The sequence below is a fragment of the Macaca nemestrina genome, chromosome 10, assembly GCF_043159975.1.
Source record: "Macaca nemestrina isolate mMacNem1 chromosome 10, mMacNem.hap1, whole genome shotgun sequence".
Classification (NCBI taxonomy): Eukaryota; Metazoa; Chordata; class Mammalia; order Primates; family Cercopithecidae; genus Macaca; species Macaca nemestrina.
Genome location: NC_092134.1, coordinates 116,387,370 through 116,407,470, shown reverse-complemented (window position 1 = coordinate 116,407,470; position 20,101 = coordinate 116,387,370). Strand labels below are relative to the sequence as shown.

At 39.7% G+C, this 20,101-nt stretch overlaps 1 protein-coding gene and 1 long non-coding RNA gene across 3 annotated transcripts in view; one reads left to right on the top strand and one right to left on the bottom strand.

Annotated features, from left to right (window-relative positions):
* Nucleotides 1-19,359, top strand: part of LOC105492140 (uncharacterized) — a 66,051-nt gene extending 46,692 nt beyond the window's left edge. Inside the window, exons 5-6 of one of the 2 annotated variants that reach the window (XR_011609283.1) lie at nt 1,488-2,256; nt 18,599-19,359. This is a non-coding gene — a long non-coding RNA (uncharacterized lncRNA). Of the gene's footprint in view, nt 1-1,487; nt 5,580-18,598 lie in introns of those variants that run through there. The other variant, XR_011609282.1, reaches the window with a different exon arrangement.
* LOC105492138 (lamin tail domain containing 1) overlaps nt 1-20,101 on the bottom strand; it is a 152,022-nt gene that overhangs the window by 116,077 nt on the left and 15,844 nt on the right. The gene's annotated exons all lie outside the window — the stretch shown is intronic.

The following is a 20,101-nucleotide window of genomic DNA, read 5'->3' as shown; positions in this document are numbered from 1 at the left end:
TATAATCCCAGCACTTTGGGAGGCCGAGGCGGGCAGATCACAAGGTCAGGAGATCGAGACCATGGTGAAACCCCGTCTCTACTAAAAATAGAAAAAATTAGCAGGGCGCAGTGGCGGGCGCCTGTGGTCCCAGCTACTCAGGAGGCTGAGGCAGGAGAATGGCGTGAACCCGGGAGGCGGAGCTTGCAGTGAGCCGAGATTGCGCCACTGCACTCCAGCCTGGGCGACACAGCAAGACTCCGTCTCAAAAAAAAAAGAAAAAAAAAAAGAAAAAAAAAAAACCAGATGAATGGACAAAGAAAATGTGGTACTATACATAGTGGAGTACTATTCAGTCATAAAAGGAATGAGATCCTGTCATTTGCAACAACATGGATGGAACTGGAGATCATTATGCTAAGTGAAATAAGCCAAGCATAGAAAGACAAATATTGCATGTTCTCACTTATTTGTGAGATCTAAAAATCAAAACAGTTGATCTTAGAAGTTAGAGAGTAGAGTTACCAGAGGCTGGGAAGGGTAGTGGGATGGTGGGGGTTGTGGGAGGTAGGGATGGTTAATGGGTGAACAAAAGATAGTTAGAAAGAAAGAATAAGACCTAATATTTGATGGCACGACAGGTTGACTATAGTCAATAATAATTTCATTATATATTTTAAAATAATTTAAAGAGTATATTTGGATTGTTTGTAACTCAGAGGATAAATGCTTGAGGCGATGGGGATGGATACCCCATTTTACATGTGTTTTTTAAGCATTGCATGCCTGTATCAAATCATCTCATGTACCCCACAAATATATGTACCTACCATGTACCCACAAAAATTAAAATAAAATTTTTTTTTAATCCCAGAGAAGATTCCATTCTAAAACAAAGCTTTTGGAACACAAGATACAAGTTTATAAAGAAAGAAAATCAATACGCAACCATCACCTTATGCTTCACAATTGCTGCAAAATAAGTTAATCCTTTTCTTTGACTTATTTAATTTATTTATTTACTTTTTAATCAATATATAATAGTTGTACATATTTTGGAGGTACATTTAGTATTTTGATACCTGTATGTGTAATGATTATATCAGGGTAGTTGGTAAATCCATTACCTTAAACATTTATCATTTCTTTGTGTTGGAAATATTACAAATATTTCCTTCTAGCTATTTGAAATGTACAATAAATTATTGTTAATTACAACTTTTCTACCAAAAAGTCTTAATGCCTACTTTATAATGTTATAAACCATGTTTTAGGTTATAATGCCAGAAAATGTGATTATGTCTAGCCATGCTTTTTTAATATTTAGAAATTTTTCTTAATTAATGGTACCAGAAAGAAGGGGTACTGACTGGGCTATAATTTAATATCTTTTAGCCTCTTCATAAATCTCTCAGAAAAGCATGAAATCAGACCTGTAATTAGGCAGCATAACTCTGGTTGCAATTTGTTAATCTTAAATTTTTCTTTTCTTTCTTTTATTTTTTTAGGGGGCATGCACCCAAAGAAAAAAGAAAGAAAGGAAAAAAAAATCTCAACCTTCCTGCTGACTGTTCTTCAATCACATTGTATTGACTTTCTTCTGTTTAGGTGGAGAAGGAAGGGGACATGAGAAAAGGGCAAAGTAGCAGAAAGCCCAAAATGTACCTAGTGGGCAATAATTGATTTTTTGTTAAATCCCCAAGTGCTGACATGGTCAGGAAGTCATAGGACTTCCTTTTCTTGGCAAGTCCACAACTGCCTCAGACCCACATGAAAGAGCTTTCTCTGGGAATTTTTCTAAAGGGCTTTTAATTGCGGACAGTCAAAAGATCCAGAAGTTTACTTCTCAAGAAACACCAAGAGTGAAAACTCTTACTTCTGATCTGATGTAACTGCCGTTAGACTCCAATACATTTGGATTTTTCTGGAGGCTACAGTTAAGCATGTCAACTTGTGATACGACTTTTAGTCCCTGCTAATTTCAGTCAGTGGAGAACTAAAGGCAGATGGGAAGAGGAGAGAGAGAGAAAAAAAAAAAAAACAATCAGCTAAAACAAATGAATAATTCATGCTTATTTTTCAATGTCAGTTGCTCTGGTTTTCTTCTTGTTTTATCTAACCTATTCTAACAGCCCTTCCTTTGAATTTTGTACAATGCACGTTTCTATAAATTCATACTGAAAAACATCTGGAGCACTGGCAGCAATTTGCCAAACAGAAACCTGCAGCAATGGAAATGTTCTGTAAGACTATAAAGTTCAGGAAGAAATGGTAGAGGTGAGTGGTAAAAATTTCTGATACATCACAATAAGATGTTCCCCTTGTGAAGGTTTGCCAGGGTTCATTGCTTACTTCATTGATGATGTTCTTAATTATACTATCTTCAACTTTGTGGAGCACTTGATTTAGTGTCAGTTAATTTCATAAGAATATAACCAGATGTACAATTCCTTTAATATTCAAAATTCTATCAGGAACATGTGTGCTGAGTATCTCAATAGGAATGTTGCAAAAGCATTTGAAAAATAGTTATCTACCCTTTTTTTAAGATGGGATCTTACTATGTTGCCCAGGCCAGAGTACAGTGGCTATTCACAGGCGCAATCCTACTACCAATCAGCATGTGAGTTATCTACCTTTTGAAGTCTGGTTTTAAACACTTTCTTACAGAACCAGTTTGACATTGGTATATCTGACTGTTTGTACACATAGTCAATATGGGGATGATGGGGTATTTTGTATTATTAATTATGAAATAAGTTCTAGGACCAGATTAATACACCTTTTTTTAAGTTGGAAGGCCCCTAAGAGGTTAGTATAGTATTTTCATTCTAAAGAAAAAGATTTGTTGAAAAAAATAAAAAAATTCTGTTATACTAGGTCTTATAGGGGATCTAACAATACAGAGACAATTCCTGTCCTCATGAAGCTGACATGCTAGTACATAAGATAATAAATATACACAAATAACATAGGGCAGAATAATAAGGGACTTAAAATGCATAAATGAAGTCTGCAGTTTTGGAATGGAACCTATCTATTTGTGGTGGTATCTGAAGTGGGGAGAAGGGAAATTTTTCTCAAAAAGTGACATACGATTTGACCGCTGAAAAATGGCATGAAATTTTAAAAGGGGAAACTTCAAGTCAGGGAAATTGTAGATACGAGAAATACCAGGGACACATATGAATATTGGGAGGGAAAGCTGGACAAGTGGATCAGTCTTACATGCCAGGCTAATAAAGAGCTATGCAAACAAACAAGCAAACAAACAAAAAGAACTTCATGACTGAAAAGAATCATATTTGTGAATCAACCCTATCACACTCCCACAAAGTCATCTAGTTTAAATGGCCACCTCTAGTGACAGAGAATCTGCTACCTCTTGAGAGTACCTGTCCCAACTTTGTTTAGTTCTATTTTTGCATTATATTGACTTAAAATCCTTTTTCTTACAACTTTCACTTCTTTGTTTAAATTCTACCACTACGGCTGCATGGGACAAAAGAGGTCCTCTTCCAAAGGACAATTACTCAAGTATTGAAGTCAGCTTTAAACATTTTTAAAACCATGGTTCCTATGGGCAGAATGTCTCTGTTTATTTAACCACTCATTATACATAACATGATCATGGATCTTTCCCATTCTCATCACTGTACTCTAATTAAACTCAGTGTTTCTTACATACCTCTTTAAGGGAAATACCTCCATTGGACACAGTTCTGATGACATTAAGTGCAGTGGATCAGTCTACTACCTTTTTTATTCTAGATATTGTAGTATAACTGACAAAGTTTATGGCCACCTGCATCTAGATTTTTTTTTTTTTTTGCCTTTTTTAAAATTATACTTTAAGTTCTAGGGTACATGTGCACAACATGCAGGTTTGTTATATATGTATACATGTGCTGTGTTGGTTTGCTGCAACCATTAACTCATCATTTATATTAGGTATTTCTCCTAATGCTATCCCTCTCCCATCCCCCCACCCCAATGACAGGCCCCAGTGTGTAATGTTCCCTGCCCTGTGTCTCTCACTGTTCAATTCTCACCTATAAGTGAGAAGATGCAGTGTTTGGTTTTCTGTCCTTGTGATAGTTTGCTCAGAAGGATGGTTTCCAGTTTCATCCATGTCACTACAAAGGACATGAACTCATCCTTTTTTATGGCTGCATAGTATTCCATGGTGTATATGTGCCATATTTTCTTAATCCAGTCTATCACTGATGGACGTTTGGGTTGGTTCCAAGTCTTTGCTGTTATGAATACTGCCACAAGAAACATACGTATGCATGTGTCTTTATAGTAGCAGGATTTATAATCCTTTGGGTATATACCCAGTAATGGGATCACTGGGTCAAATGGTATTTCTAGTACTAGATCCTTGAGGAATCGCCACACTGTCTTCCACAATGGTTGAACTACTTTACACTCCCACCAATAGTGTATAAGCATTCCTATTTCTCCACACCCTCTCCAGCACCTGTTGTTTCCTGACTTTTTAATGATCGCCATTCTAACTGGTGTGAGATGGTATCTCATTGTGGTTTTGATTTGCATTTCTCTGATGGCAAGTGATGATGATAATTTTTTCATGTGTCTGTTGGATGCATAAATGTCTTCTTTTGAGAACTGTCTGTTCATATCCTTTGCCCACTTTTTGATGGGGTTGATTTTTTCTTGTAAATTTGTTTAAGTACTTTAAGATTCTGGATATTAGCCCTTTGTCAGATGGGTAGATTGTAAAAATTTTCTCCTATCCTGTAGGTTGCCAGTTCACTCTGATGGTAGTTTTTTTTGCTGTGCAGAAGCTCTTTAGTTTAATTAGATTCCATTTGTCAATTTTGGCTTTTTTTTTTTTTTTTCATACTTTCAGTTCTAGGGTACATGTGCACAACGTGCAGGTTTTTTACATATGTATACATGTGCCATGTTGGTGTGCTGCACCCATTAACTTGGCATTTACATTAGGTATATCTCCTAATGCTATCCCTTCCCCCCACTCCCCACAATAGGACCCAGTGTGTGATGATCCCCTTCCTGTGTCCAAGTGATCTCATTGTTCAATTCCCACCTATGAGTGAGAACATGCGGTGTTTGGTTTTCTGTGCTTGTGATAGTTTGCTGAGAATGATGGTTTCCAGCTGCATCCATGTCCCTACAAAGGACACGAAATCATCCTTTTAATGGCTGCATAGTATTCCATGGTGTATATGTGCCACATTTTCTTAATCCAGTCTGTCATTGATGGACATTTGGGTTGATTCCAAGTATTTGCTATTGGGAATAGTGCCACAATAAACGTATATGTGCATGTGTCTTTATAGCAGCATGACATAATCCTTTGGGTATATCCCTAGTAATGGGATGGCTGGATCAAATGGTATTTCTAGTTCTAGATCCTTGAGGAATTGTCACACTGTTTTCCACAATGATTGAACTAGTTTACAGTCCCACCAACAGTGTAAAAGTGTTCCTATTTCTCCACACCCTCTCCAGCACCTGTTGTTTCCTGACTTTTTAGTGATTGCCATTCTAACTGGTGTGAGATGGTATCTCATTGTGGTTTTGATTTGCATTTCTCTGATGGCGAGTGATGATGAGCATTTTTTCATATGTCTGTTGGCTGTATGAATGTCTTCTTTTGAGAAATGTCTGTTCATATCCTTTGCCCACTTTTTGATGGGGTTGTTTGGTTTTTTCTTGTAAATTTGATTGAGTTCTTTATAGGTTCTGGATATTAGCCCTTTGTCAGATGAGTAGATGGCAAAAATGTTCTCCCATTCTGTAGGTTGCCTGTTCATTCTGACGGTAATTTCTCTTGCTGTGCAGAAGCTCTTTAGTTTAATTAGATCCCATTTGTCAATTTTGGCTTTTGTTGCCTTTGCTTTTGGTGTTTTAGACATGAAGTCCTTGCCCATGCCTATGTCCTGAATGGTGTTACCTAGGTTTTCTTCTAGGGTTTTTATGGATTTAGGTCTAACATTTAAGTCTCTAATCCATCTTGAATTAATTTTCATATAAGGAGTAAGGAAAGGATCCAGTTTCAGCTTTCTACTTATGGCTAGCCAATTTTCCCAGCACTAGCTATTAAATAGGGAATCCTTTCCCCAGTTCTTGTTTTTGTCAGGTTTGTCAAAGATCAGATGGCTGTAGATGTGTGGTATTATTTCTGAGGGTTCTGTTCTGTTCCATTGGTCTATATCTCTGTTTTGGTACTAGTACCATGCTGTTTTGGTTACTGTAGCCTTGTAGTACAGTTTGAAGTCAGGTAGCGTGATGCCTCCAGCTTTGTTCTTTTGGCTTAGGATTGTTTTGGGCTCTTTTTTGGTTCCACATGAACTTTAAAGCAGCGTTTTCCAATTCTGTGAAGAAAGTCATTGTTAGCTTGATGGGGATGGCATTGAATCTGTAAATTACCTTGGGCAGTATGGCCATTTTCACAATATTGATTCTTCCTATCCATGAGCATGGTATGTTCTTCCATTTGTTTGTGTCCTCTTTTATTTCACTGAGCAGTGGTTTGTAGTTCTCCTTGAAGAGGTCCTTTACATCCTTGTAAGTTGGATTCCTAGGTATTTTATTCTCTTTGAAGCTATTGTGAATGGGAGTTCATTCATGATTTGGCTCTCTGTTTGTCTGTTACTGGTGTATAAGAATGCTTGTGATTTTTGCACATTGATTTTGTATCCTGAGACTTTGCTGAAGTTGTTTATCAGCTTAAGGAGATTTTGGGCTGAGACAATGGGGTTTTCTAAATATACAATCATGTCATCTGCAAACAGTGACAATTTGACTTCCTCTTTTCCTAACTGAATACCCTTTATTTCTTTCTTTTGCTTGATGGCCCTAGCCAGAACTTCCAACACTATGTTGAATAGGAGTGGTGAGAGAGGGCATCCTTGTCTTGTGCCAGTTTTCCAAAGGGAATACTTCCAGTTTTTGCCCATTCAGTATGATATTGGCTGTGGATTTGCCATAAATAACTCTTATTATTTTGAGATACATTCCATCAATACCGAATTTATTGAAAGTTTTTAGCATGAAGGGCTGTTGAATTTTGTCAAAGGCCTTTTCTGCCTCTATTGAGATAATCATGTGGTTTTTGTCTTTGGTTCTGTTTATATGCTGGATTACATTCATTGATTTGCGTATGTTGAACCAGCCTTGTATCCCAGGGATGAAGCCCACTTGATCATGGTGGATAAGCTTTTTGATGTGCTGCTGGATTCGGTTTGCCAGTATTTTATTGAGGATTTTTGCATCGATGTTCATCAGGGATATTGGTCTAAAATTCTCTTTTTTTGTTGTATCTCTGTCAGGCTTTGGTATCAGGATGATGTTGGCCCCATAAAATGAGTTAGGGAGGATTCCCTCTTTTTCTATTGATTGGAATAGTTTCAGAAGGAATGGTACCAATTCCTCCTTGTACCTCTGGTAAAATTCGTCTGTGAATCCCTCTGGCCCTGGACTTTTTTTCGTTGGTAGGCTATTAATTATTGCCTCAATTTCAGAGCCTGCTATTGGTGTATTCAGGTATTCAACTTCTTCCTGGTTTAGTCTTGGGAGAGTGTAAGTGTCCAGGAAATTACCCATTTCTTCTAGGTTTTCTAGTTTATTTGCATAGAGGTGTTTATAGTATTCTCTGATGGTGGTTTGTATGTCTGTGGGGTCGGTGGTGATATCCCCTTTATCATTTTTTATTGCATCTATTTGATTCTTCTCTCTTTTCTTCTTTATTAATCTTGCTAGTGGTGTATCAATTTTGTTGATCTTTTCCAAAAACCAGCCTCTGGATTCATTGATTTTTTGGAGAGTTTTTGTGTCTCTATCTCCTTCAGTTCTGCTCTGATCTTACTTATTTCTTGCCTTCTGCTAGCTTTTGAATGTGTTTGCTCTTGCTCCTCTAGCTCTTTTAATTGTGATGTTAGGGTGTCAATTTTAGATCTTCTTGCTTTCTCCTGTGGGCATTTAGTGCTATAAATTTCCCTCTACACACTGCTTTAAATGTGTCCCAGAGATTCTGGTATGTTGTATCTTTGTTTTTATTGGTTTCAAAGAACATCTTTATTTCTGCCTTCATTTCGTTATGTACCCAGTAGTCATTCAGGAGCAGGTTGTTCAGTTTCCATGTAGTTGAGTGGTTTTTATTGAGTTCTTAGTCCTGAATTCTAGTTTGATTTCACTGTGGTCTGAGAGACAGTTTGTTATAATTTCTGTTCTTTTATATTTGCTGAGGAGTGCTTTACATCCAACTATGTGGTCAATTTTGGAGTAAGTGTGATGTGGTACTGTGAAGAATGTATATTCTATTGATCTGGGATGCAGAGTTCTGTAGATGTCTATTAGGTCTGCTTGGTGCAGAGATGAGTTCAATTCCTGGATATCCTTGTTAACTTTCTGTCTCGTTGATCTGTTCAATGTTGACAGACGGGTGTTAAAGTCTCTATTACTATTGTATGGGAGTCTAAGTCTCTTTGTAAGTCTCTAAGGACTTGCTTTATGAATCTGGGTGCTCCTGTATTGGGTGCATATATATTTAGGATAGTTAGCTCTTCCTGAAGAATTGATCGCTTTACCATTATGTAATGGCCTTCTTTGTCTCTTTTGATCTTTGTTGGTTTAAAGTCTGTTTTATCAGAGACTAAGATTGCAACCCCTGCTTTTTTTTGTTTTCCATTTTCTTGGTAGATCTTCCTCCATCCCTTTATTTTGAGCCTATATGTGCCTCTGCATGTGAAATGGGTCTCCTGAATATAGCAAACTGATGGGTCTTGACTCTTTATCCAATTTGCCCATCTGTGTCTTTTAATTGGACCATTTAGTCCATTTACATTTAAGGTTAATATTATGTGTGAACCTGATCCTGTCATTATGATATTAGCTGGTTATTTTGCTTGCTAGTTGATGCAGTTTATTCCTAGCATCAATGGACTTTACATTTTGACATGTTTTTGCAGTGGCTGGTATGTGTTGTTCCTTTCCATGTTTAGTGCTTCCTTCAGGATCTCTTGTAGGGCAGGCCTAGTGGTGACAAAATCTCTAAGCATTTGCTTGGCTGTAAAGGATTTTATTTCTCCTTCACTTATGAAACTTAGTTTGGCTGGATATGAAATTCTGGCTTGAAAATTCTTTTCTTTAAGAATGTTGAATATTGGCCCCCACTGTCTTCTGGCTTGTAGAGTTTCTGCCGAGAGATCTGCTGTTAGTCTGATGGGCTTCCCTTTGTGTGTAACCCGACCTTTCTCTGGCTGCCCTTAACATTTTTTCCTTCATTTCCACTTTGGTGAATCTGACAATTACGTGTCTTGGAATTGCTCTTCTCGAGGAGTATCTTTGTTGTGTTCTCTGTATTTCCTGAATTTGAATGTTGGCCTGCCTTACTAGGTTGGGGAAGTTCTCCTGGATGATATCCTGCAGAGTATTTTCCAACTTGGTTCCATTTTCTCCATCACTTTCAGGCACACCAATCAGACGTAGATTTGGTCTTTTCACATAATCCCATATTTCTTGGAAGCTTTGTTCATTTCTTTTTTCTCTTTTTTCTCTACACTTCTCTTCTCACTTCATTTCATTCATTCGATCTTCAATCACTGATACTCTTTCTTCCAGTTGATTGAGTCAGTTACTGAAGCTTGTGCATTTGTCACGTAGTTCTCATGTTATGGTTTTCATCTCTATGAGTTCTTTTAAGGTCTTCTCTGTGTTGATTATTCTAGTTATCCATTCATCCATTCTTTTTTCAAGGTTTTCAGTTTCTTTACGCTGGTTATGTAGTTCCTCCTTTAGGTCTGAGAAGTTTGATCAACTGAAGCCTTCTTCTCTCAACTCATCAAAGTCATTCTCCGTCCAACTTTGTTCCATTGCTGGTGATGAACTGCATTCCTTTGGAGGGGCAGATGTGCTCTGATTTATTGAATTTCCAGCTTTTCTGCCCTGCTTTTTCCCCATCTTTGTGGTTTTATCTGCCTTTGGTCTTTGATGATGGTGATGTACTGATGGGGTTTTGATGTGGATGTCCTTTCTATTTGTTAGTTTTCCTTCTAACAGTCAGGACCCTCAGCTGCAGGTCTTTTGGAGTTTGCTTGAGGTCCACTCCAGACACTGTTTTCCTGGGTATCAGCAGCGAAGGCTGCAGAAGATAGAATATTGCTGAACAGCAAGTGTTGCTGTCTGATTCTTGCTCTGGAAGCTTTGTCTCAGGGGTGTATCCCACCATGTGAGATGTGAGGTGTCAGTCTGCACCTAGTGGGTGATGTCTCCCAGTTAGGCTACTCAGGGGTCAGGGACCCACTTGAGCAGGCAGTCTGTCCGTTCTGAGATCTCAACCTCCATGCTGGGAGATCCACTGCTCTCTTCAAAGCTGTCAGACAGGGGTATTTACCTCTGCCGAGGCTTCTGCTGCTTTTTGTTTAGCTAGGCCCTGTCCCCAGAGCAGGAGTCTACAGAGGCAGTCAGGCCTCCTTGAACTGTAGTGGGCTCCACCCAATTCGAGCTCTCCGGGGGCTTTGTTTGCCTATTTAAGCCTCAGCAATGGCGGGCGCCCCTCCCCAAGCCTCGCTGCCGCTTTGCAGTTAGATCTCAGACTGCTGTGTTAGCAATGAGGGAGGCTCCCTGGGCATGGGACCCTCTGGGCCAGGTGTGGGATATAGTCTCCTAGTGTGCCGTTTGCTAAGACCCTTGGTAAAGTGCAGTATTAGGGTGGGAGTTACCCGACTTTCCAGGGGTTGTGTGTCTCGATTTCCTTTGGCTAGGAAAAGGAATTCCCTTCCCCCTTGTGCTTCCCAGGTGAGGCAATGCCTCATCCTGCTTCAGCTCTCACTGGTCGGGCTGCAGCCACAGACTAGCGCCAACTGTCTGACATGCCCTGGTGAGATGAACCGGGTACCTCAGTTGAAAATGCAGAAATCACCCATCTTCTGTGTCACTCACGCTGGGAGCTGGAGGCTGGAGCTGTTCCTATTCAGCCATCTTGGGCAATTTTGGCTTTTGTTGCCATTGCTTTTGGTGTTTTAGTCATGAAGTCCTTGCCCATGCCTATGTCCTGAATGGTATTCCCTAGCTGTTCTTCTAGGGTTTTTATGGTTTTAGGGCTAACATTTAAGTCTTTAATCCATCTTGAATTAATTTTTGTGTAAGGTGTAATGAAGGGATCCAGTTTTACCTTTCTACATATGGGTAGCCATTTTTCCCAGCACCAGTTATTAAATAGGGAATCCTTTACCCATTTGTTTTTGTCAGGTTTGTCAAAGATCAGATGGTTGTAGATGTGTGGTGTTATTTCTGAGGCCCCTGTTCTGTTTCATTGGTCTATAGCTCTGTTTTGGTACCAGTACCATGCTGTTTTGGTTACTGTAGCCTTGTAGTATAGTTTGAAGTCCAGTAGCATAATGCCTCCAGCTTTGTTCTTTTTGCTTAGGACTGTCTTGGCAATGCAGGCTCTTTTTTGGTTCCATATGAACTTTAAAGTCATTTTTTCCAATTCTGTGAACAAAGTCATTGGTAGCTTGATGGGGATGGCATTGAACCTATAAATTACTTTGGGCACTATGGCCATTTTCACTAAATTGATTCTTCCTCTTTTAATTCATTAAGCAGTGGTTTGTAGTTCTCCTTGAAGAGGCCCTTCACAACCCTTGTAAGTTGGATTTCTAGGTATTTCATTCTCTTTGTAGCAATTGTGAATGGGAGTTCACTCATGATTTGGCTGTCTGTCTGTTATTGGTGTATAAGAATGCTTGTGATTTTTGCACATTGATTTTTTTATCCTGAGACTTTGCTGAAATTCTTTATCAGCTTAAGGAGTTTTTGGGCTGAGATGATTGGGTTTTCTAAATATACAATCATGTCATCTGCAAACAGGGACAATTTGACTTCCTCTTCTCCTAATTGAATACCCTTTATTTCTTTCTCTTGCCTGATTGCCCTGGCCCAAACTTCCAACACTATGTTGAATAGCAGTGGTGAGATAGGGCATCCCTGTCTTGTGCCAGTTTTCAAAAGGAAATCTTCCAGTTTTTGCCCATTCAGTATGATACTGGCTGTGGGTTTGTCATAAATAGCTCTTATTATTTTGATATATGTTCCATCAATACCTAGTTTATTGAGAGTTTTTAGCATGAAGGGCTGTTGAATTTTGTCAAAGGCCCTTTTTTCATCTATTGAGATAATCATATGGTTTTTGCTTTGGTTCTGTTTATGTGATGGATTATGTTTATTGATTTGCATATGTTGAACCAGCCTTGTATTCCAGGGATGAAGGCAACTTGCTCTTGGTGGATATGCTTTTTGATGTGCTGCTGGATTCGGTTTGCCAGTATTTTATAGAGGATTTTCCCATCGATGTTCATCAGGGATATTGGTCTAAAATTCTCTTTTTTTGCGTATCGCTGCCAGGCTTTGGTATCAGGATGATGCTCGCCTCATAAAATGAGTTTGGGAGGATTCCCTCTTTTTCTGTTGATTGGAATAATTTCAGAAGGAATGGTACCAGCTCCTCTTTGTACCTCTGGTAGAATTCGGCTGTGAATCCATCTGGTCCTGGACTTTTTGGTTGGTAGGCTATTAATTATTGCCTCAATTTCAGAGCCTGTTATTGGTCTATTCAGATATTCCACTTCTTCCTGGTTTAGTCTTGGGAGGGTCTATGTGTTCAGGAATTTATCCATTTCTTCTAGATTTTCTAGTTTATTTGCATACAGGCATTTATAGTATTCTCTGATGGTAGTTTGTATTTCTGTGGGGTCGGTGGTGATATCCCCTTTATCATTTTTATTACATCTATTTGAGTCTTCTCTCTTTTCTTCTTTATTAATCTTGCTAGCAGTCTATAACCTTTGTTGATTGTTTCAAAAACCAGCTCCTAGATTCACTGATTTTTGGAAGGGTTTTTTTGTGTGTCTCTATCTCCTGCAGTTCTGCTCTGATCTTAGTTATTTCTTGCCTTCTGCTAGCTTTTGAATGTGTTTGCTCTGGCTCCTCTAGTTCTTTTAATTGTGATGTTAGGGTATCCATTTTAGATCTTTCCTGCTTTCTCCTGTGGGCATTTAGTGCTATAAATTTCCCTCTACACACTGCTTTAAATGTGTCACAGAGATTCTGGTTCATTGTGTCTTTGTTCTCATTGTTTTCAAAGAATATCTTTATTTCTGCCTTCATTTCATTATTTACCCAGTAGTCATTCAGGAGCAGGTTGTTCAGTTTCCATGTAGTTGTGCGGTTTTGAGTGAGTTTCTTAATTCTGAGTTCTAATTTGATTGCACTGTGGTCTGACAGACAGTTTGTTGTGATTTCTGTCCTTTTACATTTGCTGAGGAGTGCTTTACTTCCAACTATGTGGTCAGTTTTGGAATAAGTTTGATGTGGTGCTGAGAAGAATGTATATTCTGTTGATTTGGGGTGGAAAGTTCCGTAGATGTCTATTAGGTCTGCTTGGTGCAGAGCTGAGTTCAATTCCTGGATATCCTTGTTAACCGTCTGTCTCGTTGATCTAATATTGACAGTGAGGTGTTAAAGTCTCCCATTACTATTGTGTGGGAGTCTAAGTCTCTTTGTGGGTCTCTCAGGACTTGCTTTATGAATCTGGGTGCTCCTGTATTGGGTGCATATATATTTAGGATAGTTAGCTCTTGTTGTTGAATTGATCCCTTAACCATTATGTAATGCCCTTCTTTGTCTTTTTTGATCTCTGTTGGTTTAAAGTCTGTTTTATCAGAGACTAGGATTGCAACCGCTGCTTTTTTTGGCTTTCCATTTGCTTGGTAGATCTTCCTCCATCCCTTTATTTTGAGCCTATATGTGTCTCTGCATGTGAGATGGGTCTCCTGAATACAGCAAACTGATGGGTGTTGACTCTATCCAATTTGCCAGTCTGTCTTTTAATTGGGGCATTTAGCCCATTTACATTTAAGGTTAATTTTGTTATGTGTGAATTTGATCCTGTCATTATGATGTTAGCTGGTTATTTTGCTCATTAGTTGATGCAGTTTCTTCATAGCATTGATAGTCTTTACAATTTGGCATGTTTTTGCAGTGACTGGTACTGGTTGTTCCTTTCCATGTTTAGTGCTTCTTTCAGGATCTCTTGTAGGGCAGGCCTGGTGGTGACCAAATCTCCCAGCATTTGCTTTTCTGTAAAGGATTTTATTTCTCCTTCACTTATGAAACTTAGTTTGGCTGGATATGAAATTCTGGCTTGAAAATTCTTTTCTCTAAGAATGTTGAATATTGGCCCCCACTCTCTTCTGGCTTGTAGGGTTTCTGCCAAGAGATCCACTGTTAGTCTGATGGGCTTCCCTTTGTGTGTAACCCGACCTTTCTCTGGCTGCCCTTAGCATTTTTTCCTTCATTTCAACCTTGGTGAATCTGACAATTACATGTCTTGGGTTGCTCTTCTTGAGGAGTATCTTTGTTGTGTTTTCTGTATTTCCTGAATTTGAATGATGCCCTGCTCTGTTACGTTGAGGCAGTTCTCCTGGATAATATCCTGAAGAGTGTTTTCCAGCTTGGTTCCATTCTCCGTGTCACTTTCAGGTACACCAATCAAACATAGATTTGTTCTTTTCACATAGTCCCATATTTCTTGGAGGCTTTGTTCATTTCTTCTCAGTCTTTTTTCTCTAAACTTCTCTTCTCACTTCATTTCATTCATTTGATCTTCAATCACTGATACCCTTTCTTCCACTTGATCGAATTGGCTAATGAAGCTTGTGCATGCATCATGTAGTTCTCGTGCCATGGTTTTCAGCTCCATTGGGTCATTTAATTTTTTCTCTACACTGTTTATTCTAGTTAGTCATTCATCCAATCTTTTTTCAAGGTTTTAACTTCTTTGCAATGGGTTCGAACATCCTCCTTTAGCGAGGAGAAGTTTGTTAATACCTGCCTTCTGAAGCCTACTTCTGTCAACTCGTCAAAGTCATTCTCCATCCAGCTTTGTTCCATTGCTGGTGAGGAGCTGCAATCCTTTGGAGGAGAAGAGGCACTCTGGCTTTCAGAATTTTCAGCTTTTCTGCTCTGGTTTCTCTTCATCTTTGTGGTTTTATCTACCTTTGTTCTTTGATATTGGTGACCTACAGATGGGATTTTGGTGTAGATGTCCTTTTTGTTGATGTTGATGCTATTCCTTTCTGTTAGTTTTCCTTCTAACAGTCAGGTCCCTTGGCTGCAAGTCTGTTGGGGTCTGCTGGAGGTCCACTCCAGACCCTGTTTGCCTGGGTATCACCACCGGAGGCTGCAGAACAGCAAATATTGCAGAACAGCAAATATTGCTGCCTGATCATTCCCCTGGAAGCTTCGTCTCAGAGGGGCACCCGGCTGTATGAGGTGTCAGTCAGCCTCTACTGGGAGGTGTCTCCAAGTTAGGCTACACTGGCATCAGAGTCCCACTTGAGAAGGCAGTCTGTCTGTTCTCAGAGCTCAAACACCATACTGGGAGAACCACTGCTCTCTTCAGAGCTGTCAGACAGGGACGTTTAAGTCTGCAGAAGTTTCTGCTGCCTTTTGTTCAGTTATGCCCTGCCCCCAGAGGTGGAGTCTACAGAGGCAGGCAGGCCTAGTTGAGCTGCAGTGAGCCCCACCCAGTTCGAGCTTCCTGGCCACTTTGTTTACCTACTCAAGCCTCAGGAGTGGCAGATGCCCCTTCCCCAGCCAGGCTTGCTGCCTCACAGTTCAATCTTGGACTAGCAGTGAGCAGGGCTCTGTGGGCATGGGACCTGCTGAGCCAGGCATGCTATATAATCTCCTGGTGTGCTGTTTGTTATGACTGTTGGAAAAGTGCAATGTCTAGGTGGCATTGTCCTGATTTTCCTGGTCCAGTCTGTCATGCTTTCCTTGGCTAGAAAAGGGAAATCCCCTGACCTCTTGAGCTTCCTGGGTGAGGCGATGCCCCATCCTGCTTCAGCTTGCCCTCTGTGGGCTGTACCCACTTTCTGACCAGTCCCAGTGAGATGAACCAGGTGCCTCAGTTGGAAATGCAGAAATCACCTGTCTTCTGCATCGATCACGCTGAGAGCTGCAGACCAGAGCTATTCCTATTCAGCTATCTTGGAACAGACCCCACACCCTCATCTAGATTTAATTTATTGGACAACACAAGGCTATGAATGCTTTTTATAGCTGGCAGTGGGTTAAGGATGGATTGAAGAAAGAGAAGAATGAAGATGAGGGGATGATTAGGAAACTAGGATTGTGGTCCAGGAGAAAGGCAATGAGAGGCTGAATTGAAGTGGTTATCATATAGATGGAAGTCGAGGGGACCCAAGGGGTAAAGGAGACACCATGGGGCTTGGCATCTCACTAATTGGAGGTTAAGAAGAAATGACAGAAACTTCCAAGGTTATTAATTTGGAGTGGGAGAATAGTGGTCTCATTGATTAGATATAAGGAAGTCTCAAGGCTCAGCTAGCTTCAGAAGAAGGTGTTGGGTTTGGTTTAGGCATAAGAAATTTGAGAGGACAGTAGAGGCTCAGACTGAAGGAAAATTGGGAAGCCACTTGTCTTTAACAGTCACAACTGTGGAGTTGAGAGATTCTCAAGTAACGTCTTTAAGGAGAGCAGAGACCCCTTGTGTAACACCTATTTCTAGGGGCATACAGGAGTCAAAGAAGCAGAGAAGGAAAGTGAAGAGAACAAAGGGAACCAGTATAAAGCAGGGCAGGACGTCAAGGGAAGGACAAAGGTTTAACCTCAAATACCAGGGAAGTCAAAGAGGACAAAAATTGCAGCAAAGCTATCGCATTTGCTGATTAAGAAGAAATGTTATTAAAGGGCAATTTTAGTAGCGTATTGGAGACAGAAATCACATGTTTAGGTGTTATGTTATGATTAGATCATGAGGGCAAGGAGATCACAAAGATAATTTTTAAAAACATTACTAATCAAGGCAAGAAGAGGATTAACAGGATCAAAGGAAGCTTTTGGTGTTTTGATGGTTTTAGGAGGGATTGTTTTGTTTAGGATGGGGACACTCAAGCACAGGCTATAAGGAATACAGTGATGAGGAGGGACTAGGATGAAGGAAGTTTGTCCACACTGGAATCCTTGACTATGTAGCTGAATTCAGATGGTTGAGTTTAATCCCACTCATCATTTTACTCAGGTATAATGGTTTAACTCCAGTGTTCCAGTATTCCGTTTCAGAACATTTATAGTATATTGCCTTAAAGAACAAAAACATGAGAATGCTTCCAAAATATGATTGAGAAGTAAAGGATTGACTCCCTTTCTCTCTTTTTCTCTCCTGCCTCTTACTCATACACATACATACACACACACACACATACACACACATGCATGCACGCACACACACACACTCATAGCCATGAGTACTACTAAAATATTTATTTGATTTTATTTTTCCAGTCAAGTGGTCTTGGAAAATAAGGCTGATCCCATTTCCTTAGGAAGCAATAACAATGCATTCAAAAGTTAGATTAGAATGGACCTCATTTTATGCCAGTCTGATTTAAATGGTTCTTTATACATTTGGATTCCTTTGCTCGCCAGTTCTGATCCCTAACACATCCTCTTTGATTGCTTTTTCTTTATTCTGTGTGGTGGAATTTAAGGGTAAACTTCTATCCATTGGAGTATTTTCTTCATGAAACAGAAAAAAATTTTCCATCCAGAGATAGAGTGCTTATTAAGCTTGTTTTACCATCTTAGCCTTTAACATAATTCTATCTATTCAAAGGTTTTTGTGTGTGTTCAGTGAGGTAGAGCACTTTTCTTTTCACTGCCAACTAAAGAAATAAGAAAAATACTGTGGCTTTAGATGGAGAGATAGCAAAATTAAAAATTTTTAGAGTAACTCAAATGTTTCTTGTTAAAACAAATGAATGAACAGCCTGAAAAAAGTATATCATTTCCTACAACTAACCAGTTCTGTCTGAAGTCTCTAAGGTCCCTCACACACACACACACACACACACACACACACACACACACCACACTGTCAACAACACTGAACCGCTGCTCACAGCCTGGATGGAATTCACTGTGGATTTCACACTTCTAGGCTTTGGACCATCTCTGTCCCTTTTTCTAGAATTCTTTCTTTTGATATCTACCTAACAAACTCCTACTGCTATTCAAGGCTTAGGTCAAGCAATTTTATGTCTAGGAAACCTTTGCTGAGTCACTCAGGTAACGTAAACTCTAATCAGATCTTATTTTTACCTTCACCACTGTTATCTGCTTGTTGTATGCCCAGTACCTAGCATGGTGCCTGAATCTCCATGATGTCTTTTGGCTGAATGAATGAAGCTCTGATGAACTGATCTAAATGCAGGGAAACAGAAAAAGGAGTCTAGAGGTGGAATGACTTCATATGTGTATATGTGTGTGTGTATGTGTGTGTGTGTGTGTGTGTGTGTGTGTATATATATATATATATGTATTTTTTTAATGTCCCCCATGTCTAGAGTTTAAAGGCTACCATATGTGGTAGGTTGAATAATGGCCCCAAAGACATCTAGGTCTTAATTTCTGGAACCTGTGAAAGTTACTTTATATGGCAAAAGTGACTTTCAGATGTGAGTAGATTAAGGATCTTGAGGTAAGGTGATTATCCTGCATTCTCTGAGTGGGTCCTGTGAGGCAGTCTCAAGTGTTCTTATAGGCAGACAGAAGGAGATCTGCTAGAAGAGGAGGAAGGCAATGGGATGATGGCAGCAGCAGAAGAAAGAGCGATGTCATGAACCATGGAATGAGGACAGCTTCCAGAAGATGGGAGGATGCAGTGAAAGGGATTGTCCCCTGGAAGCTCTGGAGGAAGTGCAGCCCTGAAGACACCTTGATTTCAACACAGTGAGACACTCATTTTGGACTTCTGACATCCAAAACCTTTAAGAGAATAAATGTGTGTTGTTTTAAGGCATGAAGTTGGTGGTAATTTGTTATAGCAGCAACAGAAAGTCAATACACCACACAAGTCCTGTTCTCCTTCTAGACGTTAAAGCACTCTTACTACTGGTTCTGACACGTGACGGGTAGAAACGAAATCAAGGTTAGCTTAGGAGCCAAAAGACCTGTGTGTTTTGACTCTACCATTTTTTTAGCTAGATCTTTTAGTGGGAATCACTGGGCCTTGTTTTCGGAGGTTAAAATGATACCTGTCCAATCTACTTCTTGCAGTTGTTATGAGCATTATATGGCATAAATTACACAAAAGCATTATGTAAACTACAACAAAAATGTTAACTCTGATCATGACTTACTTCTTTGGACCTAGGAATTGAAGGCTTCTGGCAAAATGTAAATGAGCCTCATTTGATAATTAACATTGTAGTGCAGTGCTCTGAATAGTGTCTGGCACATAAAACCTTATGCATATTTGTTAAGGGAATGAGCAGATGATTGAATACATGCATAAATTAAATTAGCTTATTAGAAAAAATATTTAATATCAATAGAATCTTGCTGTCAACAGGTCATAGGAAAAGTAAACATTGGAAAGAGAGAAAGTATCTGGAAATACTTTCACTTTTTTCACAGGACCCCATCTACGAAAGAGATGGATGATGTGGGAGGAGGGCATGGAGTCTAAAGGGGCTCCTTTAGAAATGGGATTCAAGCAGATTCCTAAATAGAGCTGGCAGCGGAGGGGCAACAAAGGGAGAAGATGGGGGGAAATATTGGGAGAGGAGACAGAAGGACAAGGGGAAAAGCAGAGAGGAGTATCATGGACAAAGGAAGAGAGTGGTTTCCAAAATGAAGGAGAATGACTATTAATGTAAATTGTTGCTGGTGGGTTAAAAAAAAAAAAAAAAAAAAAGACAGAGTCTAAAAAAAAGTGTCCATTGGGTTGATCGAGGCAAGTCATCAGTGGCCAGTGGGAATAGGGAGATTGATTGAAGAGGGGGTGAGGGATGTCCTCTTTTTTCTGTCTATTTCTTGTTAAGCTTCCTACACGTTTTTCTAGTTCTCTTCTGGCCTCATCAATTGCCTCTTCTGCTCCATTTCCAACTTCTCTTGCTCTTGCCTCCACCAGCCCTGGGGATTTCTATAGCTCAGTGCTTGGTACTGAGCACAGACACTTTCCCTTGATGAGCTCCCTACATCCCAAATCCTCAATTACCAGGCCTCTGGGTGACACCTTAAATGCTGACCTCCAGCTCAGCAC